Source organism: Colobus angolensis, unplaced genomic scaffold (assembly GCF_000951035.1).
Source record: "Colobus angolensis palliatus isolate OR3802 unplaced genomic scaffold, Cang.pa_1.0 Scaffold2, whole genome shotgun sequence".
Lineage (NCBI taxonomy): Eukaryota > Metazoa > Chordata > Mammalia > Primates > Cercopithecidae > Colobus > Colobus angolensis.
In genome coordinates this window covers 20365208-20383043 of record NW_012115154.1, presented here as the reverse complement: position 1 = coordinate 20383043, position 17836 = coordinate 20365208, and the positions used below count along the sequence as shown (strand labels likewise).

Genomic DNA, 17836 nt, shown 5'->3' with positions numbered 1-17836 from the left:
AGAAAATGGAACTAATGTTTATTAACAGTTACTATAGAAGAGGGAATAGAAGTATGATAAAGTGCTCAACTTTACCAAGTAATCTGGGAAATCGAACAATGATACGAAAATGAAAACTACTGGCCAGGTGTGGCAGCTCAAGCCTATAATCCCAGGACTCTGGGAGGCCAAAGCAGGCAGATCACTTGAGGCCAGGAGTTCGAGAAAAGCCTGACCAACATAGTGAAACCCCGAGGTCTCTACTGAAAATATAAAAAAGCCAGGTATGGTGGCACATGCCTGTAGTACCAGCTACTCAGGAGGCTGAGGCACAAGAATCGCTTAAACCTGGGAGATAGACTTTTGGAGTCCCTCTGCTAAATTGTATTCCAGTTGGTTAGCTTAGGATTCAAGTCATAAATATACTGGGTCTGTCTTACCTTTCAGTGCTTTATTTGTTCCCTTTTGAACATAGCTGAATTTTACCCTTATGTCTACCTGCCCGCCATTCTTGCTACCCCTCCTTCCTTTTTCCACTCTCATCTCTTTCCCATTTTCCAGTCTATAAATCCTACCTATCCTTTTATTTTTTATTTTTATTTCTTAAATTATAAGATCTCATTCTGTTACTTAGGCAGGAGTGCAGTGGCACAATCATAGTTGACTGCAGCTTCAAATTTCTGGGCCCAAATGACCCTCCCATCTCAGCCTCCCAAGTAGCTGGGAATACAAGAGTGCAATACTGTGCCTGGCTGGTGGTTTTTTTTTTTTTTTTTTTTTGAGACGGAGTTTCGCTCTTGTTGCCTAGGCTAGAGTGCAATGGTGCAATCTCGGCTCCCTGCAACCTCTGCCTCCCGGTTCAAGCAATTCTCCTGTCTCAGCGTCTTGAGTAGTAGTCACATGCCACCATGCCCGGCTAATTTTTGTATTTTTAGTAGAGATGGGATTTTGCTATTTTGGCCGGGGTGATCTTGAACTCCTGGCTTCAAGTGATCCGCCTACCTTGGCCTCTCAGAGTGCTGGGATTACAGGCGTGAGCCACTGTGCCTGGCCGAAATGTATTTCTTAAACAGTAAGACTTAAAAATTGAAATTACACATTGATACATGGGCTGCAGGATAGATGTTGTATTGTACTGGCAGGCATGAAAGTAACATTCTTCTTTCTGAACATACCCATCAAAGCCCTTGAGTGACCTGGTCCATTGTTAGTGAGTGTTAATAATTTGAAAGGAATCTTTTTTTCCTTAGGAGTAGGTCTTGACAGTGAACAGAAAATATTCAGTAAGCCATCCTGTAAACAGATGTGCTGTTATCCAGGAGACTGTTGTTCCATATGTAGACAGCAAGCAGATTAGATATAGCATAATTCTTAAGAGCTCTAGGAATTTTTGAGTGGCAAATAAGCATTAGTTTCAACTGCAAGTTACCAGCTGCATTAGCCCCTAACAAGAGAGTCAGTTTTGTTTATTTATTTATTTTAAAAAGAGAGTCTTGCTTTGTTGCCCAGACTGGCCTTGAACTCCTGGGCTCAGCCGATTCTCCTACCTTGGCCTCCCAAAGTGCTGGGATTACAGGTTTGTCCCCAGCCTGACCTTTGAAGCAAGGCATTGATTTTCCCTCTCTATCTGTGAAAGTCCCTCTCTATCTGTGAAAGATGGCATCTTCTCTTTTGTCTACATAAAACATCTTGTTTAGTATAGCCACCTCCAGCAATGATCTTAGATAGACATTCTGGATAACTTGCTACAGCTTCCATGTCAGCACTTGCTGCTTCACTTTCCAGTTTTATGTTATGGCAAGAACATTTTTCCTCACGAACCAACCTCTACTTGCTTCCAGTTTTTCTTCTGCAGTTTTCTCACCTCTCTCAGCCTTCATAGAATTGAAGAAAGTTAGACTCTTTTTCTGGATTAGGCTTTTTGCTTAAGGGAATGTTGTGGCTGGTTTGATCTTCCATATGGACCACTAACCTTTCTTCATATTAGCAATAAGATTGTTTCACGTTCACTGACATAGCACTTTTAGTTTTATTCAAGAATTTTTTGTTTATATTCACAATTGGCTGAGTGGTACAAGAGGCCTAGCTTTAGGCCTTTCTCGGTTTTTGATACGCCTTCCCCACTAAGATTAATCATTTGTAGCTTTTCAGTTAAAGTGAGAGGCATGTGACTCTTCCTTTCCCTGAATTGTTTGAGGCCATTGTAGGATTAGGGTTAACTCATTGGCCTGATTTTAATATGGTAGTGTCTTGGGGAAACGGGAGGCCTGAAAAGAGGGAGAAAGATAGGAAATAGCTAATTGGTGGAGCAGTCAGAACACACATTATATATTAGCCATCTTATATGGGCGTGGTTCATGGTGTTCCAAACAATTACAATAGTAACATCAAAGATAGCATGGTAGCTCACTCCTGGAATCCCAGCACTTTGGGAGGCCAAAGCAGGAGGATCGCTTGAGTTTGAGACTAGCCTGAGCAACATGGTGACACCCCATCTCTATAAAAAATAAATCAGCTGGATGTGGTGGTACATACCTGTTGTCCCGGCTACTCATGAGGCTGAGCACTTGAGTTGGGAAGGTGAAGGCTGCAGTGAGCTGTGATTGTGCCACTGCACTCCAGCCTGGGTAGCTGGAGAACCGCTTGAACCTGGGAGGTGGAGGTTGTAGTAAGCTGAGATTGTGCCACTGTGTTCCAGCCTGGGCAGCAGAGTGAGACTTCGTCCAGAAACAAACAAACAAACTTATTATCTGTGACGTGAAATAAAATGAGGTCTGTCTGTAAGCAAAATGGATATTCCTCTTAATGTTTGACATTTTTTAATCAGCGACTTCTGAAAAATTGATTTTGCATGGATCTTTTCCTTGTGTTTTTCTCTTCATTTTTTTTTTTTATTTTTTATTTTTTTGAGACAGAGTCTCCCTCTGTCACTCAGGCTAGAGTGCGATGGTGCGATCTCAGCTCACTGTAAGCTCTGCCTCCCGAGTTCAAGCCACCCCAAGTAGCTGGGATTACAGGAGTGTGCCATCATGCCTGGCTAATTTTTGTATTTTTAGTAGAGACAGAGTTTCACCATATTGGCCAGTGTGGTCTGCAACTCCTGACCTTAAGTGATCCACTCACCTCGGCTTCCCAAAGTGCTGGGATTACAGGCATGAGCCAGCGTGCCCGTCCTGGTTGTTCAGTTTACACTCCTACTAGTGTCGATTTTCCCATAACCTGCCTAGCTGAGTGTGTTATCACTCTTTGCTAATTTGGTATCTGAAATGATACTCTTTGCTTTCACTTCCATTTCTAAAATTGTTAGTGAGGTTGAATATCTCATGTGTTTAGAGACTATTTCACTCTTTCAGTTGTTGGACTGTATTTGTTATTTTTCTATTGAGAATTTGTTTTTCTCATTCAGTTATTTTTAAAATTATTGTTTTAACATTTCTTTTCAATTTTTATTTTATTAATTATTATTATTATTATTATTATTTTTTCAGACAGAGTCTTGCTCTCTTGCCCAGGCTGGAGTGCTGTGGCGCAATCTCGGATCACTTCAACCTCCATCTCCCAGGTTTAAGCGATTCTTGTGCCTCAGCCTCCTGAGTAGCTGGTACTACAGGCATGTGCCACCATACCTGGCTCTTTTTTATATTTTTAGTAGAGACCTTGGGGTTTCACTATGTTGGTCAGGCTTTTCTCGAACTCCTGGCCTCAAGTATCTGCCTCCTTTGGCCTCCCAGAGTCCTGGGATTATAGGCTTGAGCTGCCACACCTGGCCAGTAGTTTTCATTTTCGTATCATTGTTCGATTTCCCAGATTACTTGGTAAAGTTGAGCACTTTATCATATTCTGTAGGTTGATTAATTTTGTCTGAATTTCTTTTTCAAAAATGAATTAGTTGTTCGTATCCGTTGTCCCTTTTTAAAAAAATTGGGTTTGTGTCTTGAGATACTTTATGTTCATAAGTAGAGTTTTATATTATATTACATATTAAAGTTATTCCTAGTAACTTTATTGTTGATATCTCTTTCCAATACAGTAGAATAGATTATTTCTACTGTTTCTTCAATATACTGCATAGGAAAGTTATTGATGTTTATATGTTACTGTGTTGATCTGACAATCTTTTTTTTTTGAGACGGAGTCTGGCTCTGTTGCCCGGGCTGGAGTGCAGTGGCCGGATCTCAGCTCACTGCAAGCTCCACCTCCCGGGTTTACGCCATTCTCCTGCCTCAGCCTCCCGAGTAGCTGGGACTACAGGCGCCCGCCACCTCGCCCGGCTAGTTTTTTGTATTTTTTTTTTTAATAGAGACGGGGTTTCACTATGTTAGCCAGGGTGGTCTTGATCTCCTGACCTCGTGATCCGCCCATCTCGGCCTCCCAAAGTGCTGGGATTACAGGCTTGAGCCACCGCGCCCGGCCGATCTGACAGTCTTAAAGAACTCTTAACATTTCAGTTGATAAACTTATATTTTCTAAGTAGACATTGGTGATACTTTCTGCTAATTATGACACTTTAGCCTGTTCCTTTATGGTATTAAAGTGTCTTATTTCTTATCACTTAGCGTAATGACACAACATCCAGTATTAAGTGACTTTGTTTTAAAGTTTGACTCCCTGTGAAATTTTATTATTTTGTTCAGTGGGAGACAGAACTGCAACTTACTTTTTTTTTTGATACGAAGTTTTGCTCTTGTTGCCCAGGCTGGAGCACAATGGCAAGATCTCAGCTCACTGCAACCCCCACCTCCCACGTTCAAGTGATTCTCCTGCCTCAGCCTCCCGAGTAGCTGGGATTGCAGGCGTGCACCACCACGCCTGGCTAATTTTTTGTATTTTTAGTAGAGACAGGGTTTCACCATGGCCAGGCTGGTCTTGCGCTTCTGACCTCAGGTGATCCACCTGCCTTGGCCTTCCAGAGTGCTAGGATTACAGACGTGAGCCACCGTGCCTGGCCTGTAACTCGCTTTTCAGAATTGTTAGGCTGTTATCTCAATATTTGTTACTGAATCCATATTTTTGTCCTGAGTTGTAGAACCATCTACTCATTCAACAAAACATATATTGAGTGCTTACGTTTCACCTGGTGCTGTTAGGTGTTGGGGGTGCAGCAGTGAATAGAACAAATTTCTAGTCTTCATGGAGTATACAGTTAAAGAGACAGAGTAATAAAACAACAAATATATTTTTGATTCATAGTCATTTGGATTTACAGGTGTGGAACTCATGGACACAGAAGTGTTACTGCATTTATATCTGAGGTTTTTCAAACTCGCTTGAGTTTGAGACTAGCATTTGTTGAGATGATCATTTTTCCTTGATTTGTAAATATGACAACCATATTAACAGATTTTCCCTTTAGATTTCATTGAGGATTTTCTAGCTTTCTTTCTGTGTCATTGATTTCTAGTTTTATACCATTGTTGTTAGAAACATACTTGAAATGATTTCATTCTTCCTGAATTTGTTAAAACTTGTTTTGTGGCCTAACATATGATCTGCCCTGGAGAATATTCTGTGTCTGCTTAAGAAGAATGTATATTCAGCTGCTGTTGGCTAGAATGTTCTGTGTGTGTCTGTTAGGTCCATTTAGTCTGTAATGTTCAAGTCTGTGTTTCCTTATTAATTTTTGTCTGGATTATTTATCCGTTGTTGCAAGTGGAGTATTTAAGTTCTTCACTATTACTGTATTGCTATTTCCCCCTTTAGTTCTGTTGATAGTGCTTTATGTATGTAGGTGCTCCAAATTGGGGCATGTATATATATCTATAAATGTTACATTCTCTTCATGAATTGACCTCTGATCTCTTGTAACACTTTTTGACTCAAAGTCTATTTTATCTTATATAAGGATCCTCTGCTCTCTTTGGTTAACATTTGTGTGGAATATCTTTTTCCATCTCTTCACTTTCAGCCTCAGTCCTTTAAAGCTAAAGAGAGTCTCTTGTAGGAAGCATATAGTTGGATCTTGTTTTTAAAAATCCACTTGGCCGGGTGCAGTGGCTCACGCTTGTATTGTAATCCCAGCACTTTGGGAGGCCGAGGCAGGTAGATCATCTGAGGTCAGGAGTTTGAGACCAGCCTGACCAACATGGTGAAACACTGTGTCTACTAAAAATACAAAAATTAGCAGGGGGTGGTGGTGGGTACCTGTAATCCCAGCTACTCAGGAGGCTGAGGCAGGAGAATCGCTTGAACCCAGGAAGCAGAGGTTGCGGTGAGCTGAGATCGCGCCATCGCACTCCAGTCTGGGTGACAGAGTGAGACTCCGTCTCAAAAAAAAAAAAAAAAAAAATCCATTCAATCTGAGTCTTACTGGAGAACTTAATTCTTTTCATTTAAAATAATTACTGTGGAAATACTGATGTTTCCAGTAAGGGAATATTGGTGAGCTGCATATATAAATTTGACAGATAGCTATTTACATAGCCTTCTAAGTAAAGGCAGTGAATTCTCCATTTCCTACTGGAGGATTTATTTAAATAAAATATGCTTATTAAACAAAACAAAAAAAATAAAATAATTACTGATAGGTAAGGAGTTACTACTGCCATTTTGTCAATTTTTCTGACTCTTGTAGTTTCTTTGTTCCAGTCTTCCTCTCTTGCTGTCTTCCTTTGTGATTTGATGATTTTTTGGTAGTGATATGCTTTTGGTTTTCTATGTTTTATGTATCTTGTAGGCAGCATATTGTTGGATCTTGTTTTTAAAAATCCACTTGGCTGGGCACACTGGCTCACACCTGTAATACCAGCACTTAGGGAGGCCAAGGTGGGTTGGTCACCTGAGGTCAGGAGTTTGAGACCAATATGGCCAATATGGTGAAACTCCGTCTCTACTAAAACTACAAAAATTAGCCAGGTGTGGTGGCATGTGCCTATCATCCCAGCTACTCAGGTGGCTGAAGCGGGAGAATTGCTTGAACCTGGGAGGCCGAGGTTGCAGTGAGCTGAGATCATGCCACTGCACTCGGGCCTGGGCGACAGAGCGAGACTCCATCTCAAAAAAAAAAAAAAAAAGAAATGAAAAAATAAAATAAAAATTCACTCAGCCAATCTGTGTCTTCTGGAGTCTTTAATTTATTTCCATTTAAAATAATTATTCATAGGTAAGTAATTACTACTGCCATTTTGTCAATTTTTCTGACTCTTGTAGTTTCTTTCTTTCAGTCTTCCTCTCGCTGTCTTCCTTTGTGATTTGATGATTTTTTTGATGTGATATGCTTTGGTTCTTTCCTGTTTTATGTATCTACTACAGGCCTTTTCTTTGTGGTTACCATGGAGCATACATAAAACATCTTATAGTGTTAATAGTCTATCTTAAGCCGACAACCTCAACAGTATACCATAACTTTACATTTAATGTCTCGTTTCATATTTTATATTATTGATTTCATAATGTATATCTTTTATATATCACATATCCATTACCAGATTGTTGTGTGTATAGTTAATATTTAATACTTTTGTCTCTCTACTTTTATACTAGACTTAAATGTGATTTAGGGACCACCATTACAGTATTGGAGTATTCTGAATTTGAATATATTGTTGTCTTTTTAGTTTTATTCTTTAATATGTTTTTATGTTCTTAGAGTTCTTTTGTTTCCATTTGAAGAACTTTCTTTAGCATTTCTTGTAAGGCAGGTCTGATGGTGGTGACCTCCCACATTTTTTTCCATAAAGGGGTCCCATAGTAAATATTTTAGGCTTTGCTGGCAATATGCTGTCTGTTGTAACTGCTCATATCTGCTGTTGTAGCATGAAAGCAGATGTAGGCAGTATGTAAACAAATATACATGGCTTTGTTCCAATAAAAGTATTACAAAGACCAAGTACAGAACTGGATTTGGCCTCTGGACTGTAGTTTGCTGACCAGTGATTTGGACTTCTGACATGGTAGATTACATTGATTGATTTTTTGAATATTGAACAAGTGTAGCATTCCTGGGATAAACCCCACATGGTGTGGTCTGTTACTCTTTTTATGTTCCTAAGTTTGATTTGCTAATATATTCTTGATGATTTTTATGTTTATGTTCACTTTGGAAATTGGTCTTTAGTTTTGCTTGTTTGTACTGTCTTCCCCTGATTTTGGTTTTAGGATAATGCTGACCTAATTAAATGAGTGGAGAAATGTTGTTCCCTCCTCTGTTTCCTGGAAGGGATTCTGTAGAGTTGGTGTTACCTCATCTTAAAATGTTGGTTAGAAATTAGTCAGGGAAATCATCTGGGCCTGGAGATTGTTATTTCAGAAGATTTCATACTATAAATTCAATTTCTTTAATAGTTACAGAACTGTTCAGGTTACATATTTCATCTTGGGTGAGTTTTGATAGTTTGTCATTTCCTATGAATTGGTTCATTTCATTTAAAGATATCAAACTTACGTATGTGGAGTTGTTCATACTACTCTTTTATTGTCTTTTTTGTTTGTTTGTTTTTTTGACACGGAGTCTTGCTCTGTTGCCCAGGCTGTAGTGCAGGGGTGCGATCTCGGCTCACTGCAAGCTCTGCCTCCAGGGTTCATGCCATTCTCCTGCCTCAGCCTCCTGAGTAGCTGGGACTACAGGTGCCCGCCACCACACCCAGCTAATTTTTTTGTATTTTTAGTAGAGACGGGGTTTCACTATGTTAGCCAGGATGGTGTCAATCTCCTGACCTTGCTGGGATTACAGGTGTGAGCCACTGTGCCCCGCCTTATTGTCATTTTAATGTCTGTGGGGTCTATAGTGAAATTCCCTCTTTTATTCCTGTTTTAGTTCATTTTCTATTGCTATAACAAAATACCCGAGAGTTGGTAATTTATAAAGGAAAAAGATTTATTTGGTTTATGTTGCTGGAGGCTGAGAAATCTAAGATGGGTTGCCACATGTGGTGAGGGCTTTGTGCTATGTCATAATGTGGCAGAGAAGTGCAAGGGGAAGCACATGTTTGCAAAGAGAGGCCAAACATGAGAGGCATCTTTGTAACAACCCACTCTTGTGGGTTCACTCCTCCAAGAATGAGAACTGCTTTGAGAACAACATTAATCCCTCTTAACAACCTAATCACCTCTTAAAGGTACCACCTCTCAACACTGCTACATTGGGGACCAAGCTTCAACATGAGATTTGGTGAGGGCAAATGATATTCGAACCATAGTAGTCATTTTTTATGTGTTAGTTTTGCTAGAAGCTTGTCAATTTTATTGATCTTTACAAACAATCAGATTTTGATTTGACTTTTTAAAAAGTTGGGGTAGCGGCTGGGCGCGGTGGCTCAAGCCTGTAATCCCAGCACTTTGGGAGGCCGAGACGGGCGGATCACGAGGTCAGGAGATCGAGACCATCCTGGCTAATATGGTGAAACCCCGTCTCTACTAAAAAAAATACAAAAAACTAGCCGGGCGACGAGGCGGGCGCCTGTAGTCCTAGCTACCTGGGAGGCTGAGGCAGGAGAATGGCGTGAACCCAGGAGGCGGAGCTTGCAGTGAGCTGAGAGCCGGCCACTGCACTCCAGCCTGGGCGGCAGAGCGAGACTCCGTCTCAAAAAAAAAAAAAAAAAAAAAGTTGGGGTAGAATATACACAAAATATAATTTGCCGTCCTAACTGGGTTTTTTTTTTTTTTTTTTTTGAGATAGGGCCTCACTCTGTTGCCCAGGCTGGAGTGCAGTGTCGTGATCTTGGTTCACTGCAGTCTCTGCTTCCCGGGTTCAAGTGATTCTCCTGCCTCAGCCTCCTGAGTAACTGGGATTACGGGCACGTGCCACCACGCCTGGCCAACTTTTGTATTTTTAGTAGAGACAGGATTTTGCCATGTTGGCCAGGCTGGTCTCGAACTCATGACCTCAAGTGATCTGCCTGCCTTGGCCTCCCAAAGTGTTAGGATTACAGGTGTGAGCCACTGTCCTGGCCCTTAATTATTATTTTTTAACCTTCTAGAGTCCTTTTATTTTGGAATATCCTGTAAACAATCAAACCACCAGAATATTATTGTACAACAGTAAAATGTTCTCCTGCATTAAACTGAAGATATCCGTTTAATAAAAAAAGAAAAAGAAAATGTAGGAAAGGTACTTAGAGCTGTTACTTTCTAAGTACACAACACCCTAGACAATTCAAGGCATCTTAATCTCCATCAAGAACAACAAAAAAATAATTTTTGTCATGCTGTTAAATCCATCATTATGGGTAAAACTGGTGCATATTGGTCAAACGGATCCAACAAACACTGATGTCCAAGCTGGCATATTGGCAACTAATATGTAACTGGTGGTCAATAGTTTAAAAGATCTTCCCTTTCTTATTGTTCTTTTCCAAGGTTCTCAAAGAGTTCTGTTGTTCTGAAATACGTTGTTGAGCTTCCCAGTTTGCTTTCTCATCCTCAAACTGACAACGTTTTTCCTCTAATTCTTTGTGCTGTGCTTCCTTCTTTTTCATTTGCTCATGGCGCCCCTGGAGCTCAGCTTCAGAGTCCTTTAGTTTTTGAATTTTTTATTTGACCTTCATCCCAAACACCTGCTCCATCTCCATCTCTATCTTCTTCATTTTAGCTCCATCTCTATCTTCTTCATTTTAGACTTTCTTTCTTCCATTTGTGTCAGAGGGCTCTTAGTCAGCTGCCCTTTATTCTTGTTGTTATTAACTCCATTATAAGTCACAGCTGCCAGTTTTCTGCTTCTGTACCTCTTGTAGTGGACATTATTAGTAACATCTTTCAAGTTCTGCGTGTGTGTTCTTATCAACATATTTCTTAGAATTGTAAAATCACAATGTTCGCCATTTTCAACTTCAGCAACACCCTAAGGATACTACCTTCCTCTGACCCTTTTGCCATTAACTTCAATGATAGTATTACTACCTACCACAGCAAGAGGCAAACGGTCCTTTACCTTTTTAACAAGTTTATTTTCTTCTTCATCATCTGTTTCTGGAAATTCATATATTTTCATTTTATGTTCTTGGTTTTCTTTCATTATCTGTTTTTTAAACTGTTGGCATTCCTCTGGTGTGAGTGTGTCTGCTTTGGCAATAAGTGGGATGATAATCACTTTTTCATGCATACGCTTCATAAGCTCAATAACCAATGGTTTAAGTCCATGTCCTGAAGGGGCTGTTAACAACACTGCACCCTGCTATCAGGCAACTGACGTCTGTTCATTCGCGATTCTGCATTTACTATCAATGTAATCAATAACAAGCTGCCAGCAATTACTATTATCCAGTGCATCTCCTAATCCTGGGGTATCAACTATTGTGAGCAGCAACTGAACGCCACATTCTTTGATTAAAACTTTGGATTGTCCACCTGTACATTCTTTTTAATTATATGAGAAGGACCTGGATACTCTGGAGAATACAAATGTGTGAGGAGTAAAGAGTTGATTAATGTCGACTTTCCTAATCCAGGTTCACCTCTCTGGGTAAGGCGGCTCACATCTGTAAACCCAGCACTTTGGGAGGCCGAGGCGGGTAGATGGTTTGAGCTCAGGAGTTCCAGACCAGCCTGCGAAATAAGGTGAGACCCTGTCTCACTTTGTATGTTGTGCCAGCTGGGGGTGCCCCAGGTAGGTGCTGCCTGGGGTGTCTGCTTCAGGGCTGCTGTGAAGGTGCAGGGCAGGGCTCCTCCAGCTGGGAAACATGGAATAGTTGGCAGCTGCTTTGTACATAGAATCCTTCTCTGATGACCGTCCTGTCAACATGAAAACACACTGCATCTGCTGAGTAGAAAAGCTTCCTCAGCTCTGAGTGGGAGACCATCCTTGGAAGAATTTTCCTTGTTTCTCCAATGCTAGATTTCTAGGAGACCACACTGTTCTCTTCCTGTTCCTTCCCTAGATAAAAATGCAGCACAAAGTTCTGACTACAGATTTCTTCAAGAAAGACCTGTGGATTCCCCTAGAGTGAGAGCCCAGGCTCAGGTGAGGCGAGTGCGCGGCCGTGGCTGCAGCTGGCGCTGGTCTTTGAGGAGCTTCTGCGCAACCTTGAGATCTTGCCTGCCAGGTGCCAGCCGGTTGGCGCGCAGCGCCTGCTCGCACCGCGTCTGGTCCTTCCTTGGTGCGCCCGGCCCTGCAGGCCGGGAAGTTGTAAAGCTCCTCCTGGTAGCTTATGGGCGGCGGTGGAGGGCTGTAGCTCAGAGGCCGGTTACATCCCGCCCGGCCGTCTGTGGCCACCCAACCCCTTAACTATTTTTAAGTGTACATTTTAGTGATGTTAGATACATTTATAATGTATGTGACCATCACCACTATCCATTTTCATAGCTTTTTTTTAATCTTGTAAAACTTACACTTTATATAAAGCCATTAAACAGTAACTCCCAGTTTCTCCCTTCTCTCAGCCTCTGGCAACCACCTTTCTACTTTCTGTCTCCGATTTTAACTACTCTTAGTACCTTATGTAAGTGGAATCCACTATTTTGTGTGTGTGTGTGTGTGACTGGTTTAAGTCATTTTGGAGTTTGTCAAGGTTCGTTTATGTTGTAGTATCGCATATGTCAGAAATTCCTTTCTTTTTAAGGCTGCATAGTATTCCACCATAGACATACCACCAGTGTGGTATGTTGGTATCATATTTTACTCAACTGTTAATTATGTTTTATTTGTTGTGAATAATGCTGCCGTGAACATGGGTGTATAAATATCTCTTTGAGACTCTGCTTCTGATTCTTTTTGGTATATACCCAGAAGTGGAATTTGTGAATCATATGGTAATTATGTTTTTAACTTTTTGAGAAACTGCCATACTGTTTTCCAGGGTCCATGTCATTTTATGTTCCTTACACTTGTGCACTAGTGTTTCAGTGTCTCCACATCCTTGCCAACATTTGTTATTCTGTTTTTTATTTTCGATAGTAGCCGTCCTAATGGGTGTGAGGTGGTATATCTTAGTTTTGATTTTTCAGTTTTCTGATAGTCGTTGTGAGCATCTTTTCATGTGCTTTTGGTCATTTGTATAACTTCTTTGGAAAATGTCTATGAAAGTTCTTTGCTCATTTTTAAGTTGGGTTGTTTTTGTCAAGTGTTCCTTCCACCTCATCCTCCTGAGTAGCCAGGAGTACAGGCACATGCTACCATGCCCAACTAATAGAATCTATTTTAGACCTAATTATATGCTGTCTACATGAAAGACAATTGAAATAAAATGACATATTTAAAGAGAAAGATAAAACATGCAAACACTAATCAAAATTAAGCTGGAGTGGCTATGTTAATATCAGACAAAGCACACTTCAAAACAAAACACTAGGCCAGGAGGCTTATGCCTGTAATCCTAGCCCTATGGGAAGCCAAGGTGGGAGGATCGCTTGAGACCAGGAATTCAAGACCTGCTGGAGCAACATAGGGAGACTTCATCTCAAAAGAAGAAAAGAAAGGAAGAAGTTTTTAGTTAACTATTTTTTGTTTGTTTGTTTGTTTTTTTGAGGCAGAGTCTCGCTCTGCTGCCCAGGCTGAAATGCAGTGGTGCGATCTCTGCTCACTGCAACCTCCACCTCCCTGGTTTGAGCAATTCTCCTGCCTCAGCCTCCCGAGTAACTGGGATTACAGGCGCCTGCTACCGTTCCTGGCTGATTTTTGTATTTTTCGTAGAGACAGGGTTTCACCATCTTGGCCAGGCTGGTCGCGTACTCTTGACCTCAGGTGATCTGCCTGCCTCAGCTTCCCAAAGTGCTGGGATTACAGGCATGAGCCACTGCACCCAGCCTCCTGTTGTTTTTGAAGCATCCTTTTTATTGCTACATGTTTTGTTCAGTGTTTATAGGGTTTTTTCCTGTAATTTTCCCGTTAGTACTTTAAATATGTTTTTTACTGTCTTCTAGCTTACATAGTTTCAGGCGAGAAACCTGCAGTCATTCTTACTTTAGTCCCTCTTTAAGCAATGTGTATTTTCTTTGAAAGTGGCTGCTTTTAATATTTTCTGTTTATTAATCTTTTTCAGCAATTTGACTATAAAGTACCTTACTGGTACGTGTGTGTGTTTGTGTGTGTGCGCGTGTGTGTGTGTCTGTCTCAGATTTTGTTGTGCTTGGATCTGTGGGTTTATAATCATACAGCTTTTACAATTTACAGCTAATTATTTCATTAAACAGGTTTTTTGTCCCCATCCCTTTAACCCCAACCTCACACATACTGGATAGGATTCCACAGGGCACTGTAGCTGTGTTGTCATTTTTCATACTGTTCTTAATTTTGAATAGATTTTTTTTGTGTGTGTTATGTCTTTAGGGATAGTGATCTTCTTTTGTCATTTCTAATCACATGTTAACTTTTCAATGTGAAATTTCCATTTGATGTTATCTTTTTGATGTTACCTTTGAGTTCCATGTTATTTTTAATATCTTCTATTTCTCTCCTCATATTCATGTTTTCTATACATTCTTGTGCATATGAGGCATGCTTATAATAGCTGGATTATTGGATTATGGCCAGTAGTTAAGTTGTGAATCATTATTGTTCAGTTGAGACTTATTTATTTTTTCATACAGAGTCACTCTCAGGATAAGTTGAGACTTACTTGTCAGCTCTTTTAGGGATGGTCTAGAATAGCGTTTGTTCCATGGCTCATTTAGCTCTGCTCCTAAAGGTGTGTCTCACTCTGGTCTCTGCTGAATGTGTTACATAGTCATTGAGGTCTCGCCACTCTGGCTAGAGACAACACAGTTGGCTAGTGACAATACAGTTGATTCGCAGCTTTCTGTGAGCTCTGGGAATTGTTCTTCTGTAATTGTTCTCTCCCTGGAAGTTGTTCTTGTTCAGTCTTCTGGGATTTCACATCACATGTGTGCAGACTGGTATTCATTTGAAACTCAAGGCTATCCCTGTGCAGATTTCTGGAGCTCTTTCTCTGAATACCTCTCTTCTCTTGGGTACTCTGCCCCACAAATTCTAGTCTTCTTCAGCCACCTGAACCTATGATTTCTGTCTTCTCATTTCAGTTCTCATTTTGGTTTCATCTCTCTGTGTGGCAGTTTCTAAATTAACTCCAGGCAGAAAGCCTGTGCCGTGGTAGGGGTCACTGTGTTTCTTTCCCTTTGTTCCCTTTGCCCTACCTGTTGTCCAGTGTCTGATAATGGTTGTTTTTTATATTGGTCTGGTTTCCTAGTTGTTTGGGCTGTAGGGGTAATTTTGACTTGTCTTACTCCCATGTGGCTTTATGAGAAGTCTCCTATATTACTTTAGGTACTCAAGTTGGTTTCAGATTCTGAGATTAATGTGGAACATTACGTTTTTGTAGAAATTTTTCTCAAATAAAGTTAGTTGTACTCTTTTACTTCACCTTTCTTAGTAATAAAGTGAAGTGAAGAACACTGAAATGAAAGGGTTAAGAGACAGGAAAAAGAGGGGAAGGAAGAAAACCTAAAGAAGGATTAAAATAAAGAATCTTCATGTTGTCATTTGTAATTAGATGTCAAACTTTCATTAAACACTGAAACTGGAAATAACTGACTCAATATGGAAATATAAAACATGTATCTATTTTGCTGTTTACATATGGAAGTTGGCAACTGATAGGGTTTTGAAGAGTATGACCATTATCTTTGCATTCAGAATGTAGTGTTTGATTAGTCAGAAAACTCACATGCCAGAAGCCAATGAGCAGCAATAAGAAGGACATCAATGAAATAAAAGAAATTTGAAAATGACTGATGTCAATAAGTTGGTTCATTGCCCAGAAGGAAAGGAATTCCGATGAATTGATAACGTAAAAAGCATGTCTTCCTAGTGCCAAAACCAAGAATAGAAGAAATCAGAAGAAAAATTTTAAAAGCAAAAGTTAAAATCAAAATTCTTTTTTAAGGAGTAAGTAGAGCAATGCAGATAATATGTTGATAGAGGTTATAAACTAGACAGAACAAGCTTGAAATAAAGCCAGTTGTGCCAAAAAAAAAAAAAAACCCCAAAAAACAAACAAACAATAGCATAGACAGTGATGGTCAAGATAGTGGAGAAAAAAACTCAAAATAGAGCAAAACATTGGTCTGAGAGATTAAGTTAAAAAGTCAGCTAAACCATATGATTCTCAATTTCTTTAAAAATGGGTGTTTATGTTTATGGAAAATCACAAAGGAAAGATGAAAAATAAACTCTACCTCCATAATAGCATGTGAATTAATTTCTCATTCTCTATCGTCGTTGAAGCAGCCATGTTAGGATTCTTTCAACGATTTCTAGTCTCTCTGTCCCTAATTCTTGTATTGGTCTACAGGTTTCTAAACAAAAAGTGATCCTATTAAAAAAAAAATTCTTAGACCTCATGCCTTCTTAACCCTACCGCTGACTCTGCTCCAGGCACCAGATATCCTTCTTGTCCCTCTAACCCCTTCACTTGCTCTCATCTCAAGAATTTTACATTTGCTGTTCCTTCTACTGCAATGCTGTTCTCCCAGATATCTGTATGGTTTGCTTCATCTTCAGTTCTGTGCTGAAGTGGCTCCTTAAATAAAATTGTATTTTAAAACATTTATTTTATAAATCTGTTATTTAAAATAGCTAGTCCCTTTTTCTTTGCTTTCTTTTCTTGGGTGTTATATGTGTAATACTTGTTTACTGTTGTCTGTTCTCACTAGAATGTAGTTTCGTGAAGGGAGGGATTTTGTTTTATTTATTTCTGTATCCACTGTGTTTGAACACAGACATAAAGGAAGATTGATAGAGTAATCTAGTGATGCTTGCTGAATGTGTTGTCCAAATACTTGTTTAAAATGCTTCAAACTATAATGTTTCATCTATCAGTTTCTGAGAGTGGGATGTTAATGTCTCTCTAATGATTAGTTATCAATTTCTCTTTGTTCTGCAGATGTTTGCTTTATATAATCTGAAGTTCTCATGTTATCCAAGTGAATTAATTTTTTATCATTATGACAGTTTAAGCCATTTATGTTTACTGTGAAAATTCATATTTCTATTTACCTTTTTATGTTATTTTCTGTGTACCATTTGTTTTCACTCCTTTTCTGCCTGCTGTTGGATTGATCACATTTTCTCATCCCTTCTTTCTACTTTAATGTTTTCTATCAAATTTAAAAACAACTACTTAATAAATTCTTTTTTTTGAAACGGAGTCTCTCTCTGTCGCCCAGACTGGAGTGCAGTGATGTGATCTTGGTTCACTGCAAGCTCCGCCTCCCGGGTTCACGCCATTCTCCTGCCTCAGCCTCTCCTGGGATTACAATTGCCCGCCCCCATGCCCGGCTAATTTTTTTGTATTTTTTTAGTAGAGATGGGGTTTCACTGTGTTAGTCAGGATGGTGTCGATCTTCTGACCTCGTGATCCGCCTGCTTCGGCTTCCCAAAGTGCTGGGATTACAGGCGTGAGCCACTGTGCCCAGCCTAAAAACAACTACTTAATAAATTCTAAAGATATTCTTTCTTTTTGTCCATGAACAATAAGATTCACCTTAGAGTGTTCTCTCCTTAATCACCCTTTTTCATCTTTCAGGTTTTGTAGTCTTTTTATTTAGTTCTGCCTTCTTTCCCCTCTCCCGCTGTGAAGTTTGAAGTGATGCTATTTTGACTGTTTGACTTGTTATGTAACATTAACAAATTTCTAATATTGAATCATCCTGGCATTCTGATTATATTCAATAGGATTGTTCTCAGTTTTTAATTTTCATTAGTTTTGACAATGTTTGTTGGAATTCTGAGTCAGATATATCCTTTTTTTTCATTTTTGGGAAGACCGACCTTTTGATAGTTTTTAGTAATTTAATTATAAAACGTTTTAGACTTTGATTACTTCAATTTTTTGTTTTTTGAGATGGAGTTTCACCTTTGTTGCCCAGGCTGGAGTACAATGGTGCAATCTCAGCTTACTGCAACCTCCACCTCCCAGGTTCAAGCAATTCTCCTGCCTCAGCCTCTCGAGTAGCTGGGATTACAGGCATG

At 39.8% G+C, this 17836-nt stretch overlaps 1 pseudogene across 1 annotated transcript; it reads right to left on the bottom strand.

Moving 5' to 3' along the window:
* Positions 1-9663: 9663 nt before the first annotated feature.
* On the bottom strand, positions 9664-13270 carry LOC105511353 (annotated as a pseudogene). Its single transcript, XR_001001704.1, has 2 exons — positions 13216-13270; positions 9664-11366 (listed from the first exon to the last, which is right to left on the bottom strand). The product of XR_001001704.1 is annotated as a septin-7-like (transcript).
* Between the last annotated feature and the right edge of the window lie 4566 nt (positions 13271-17836).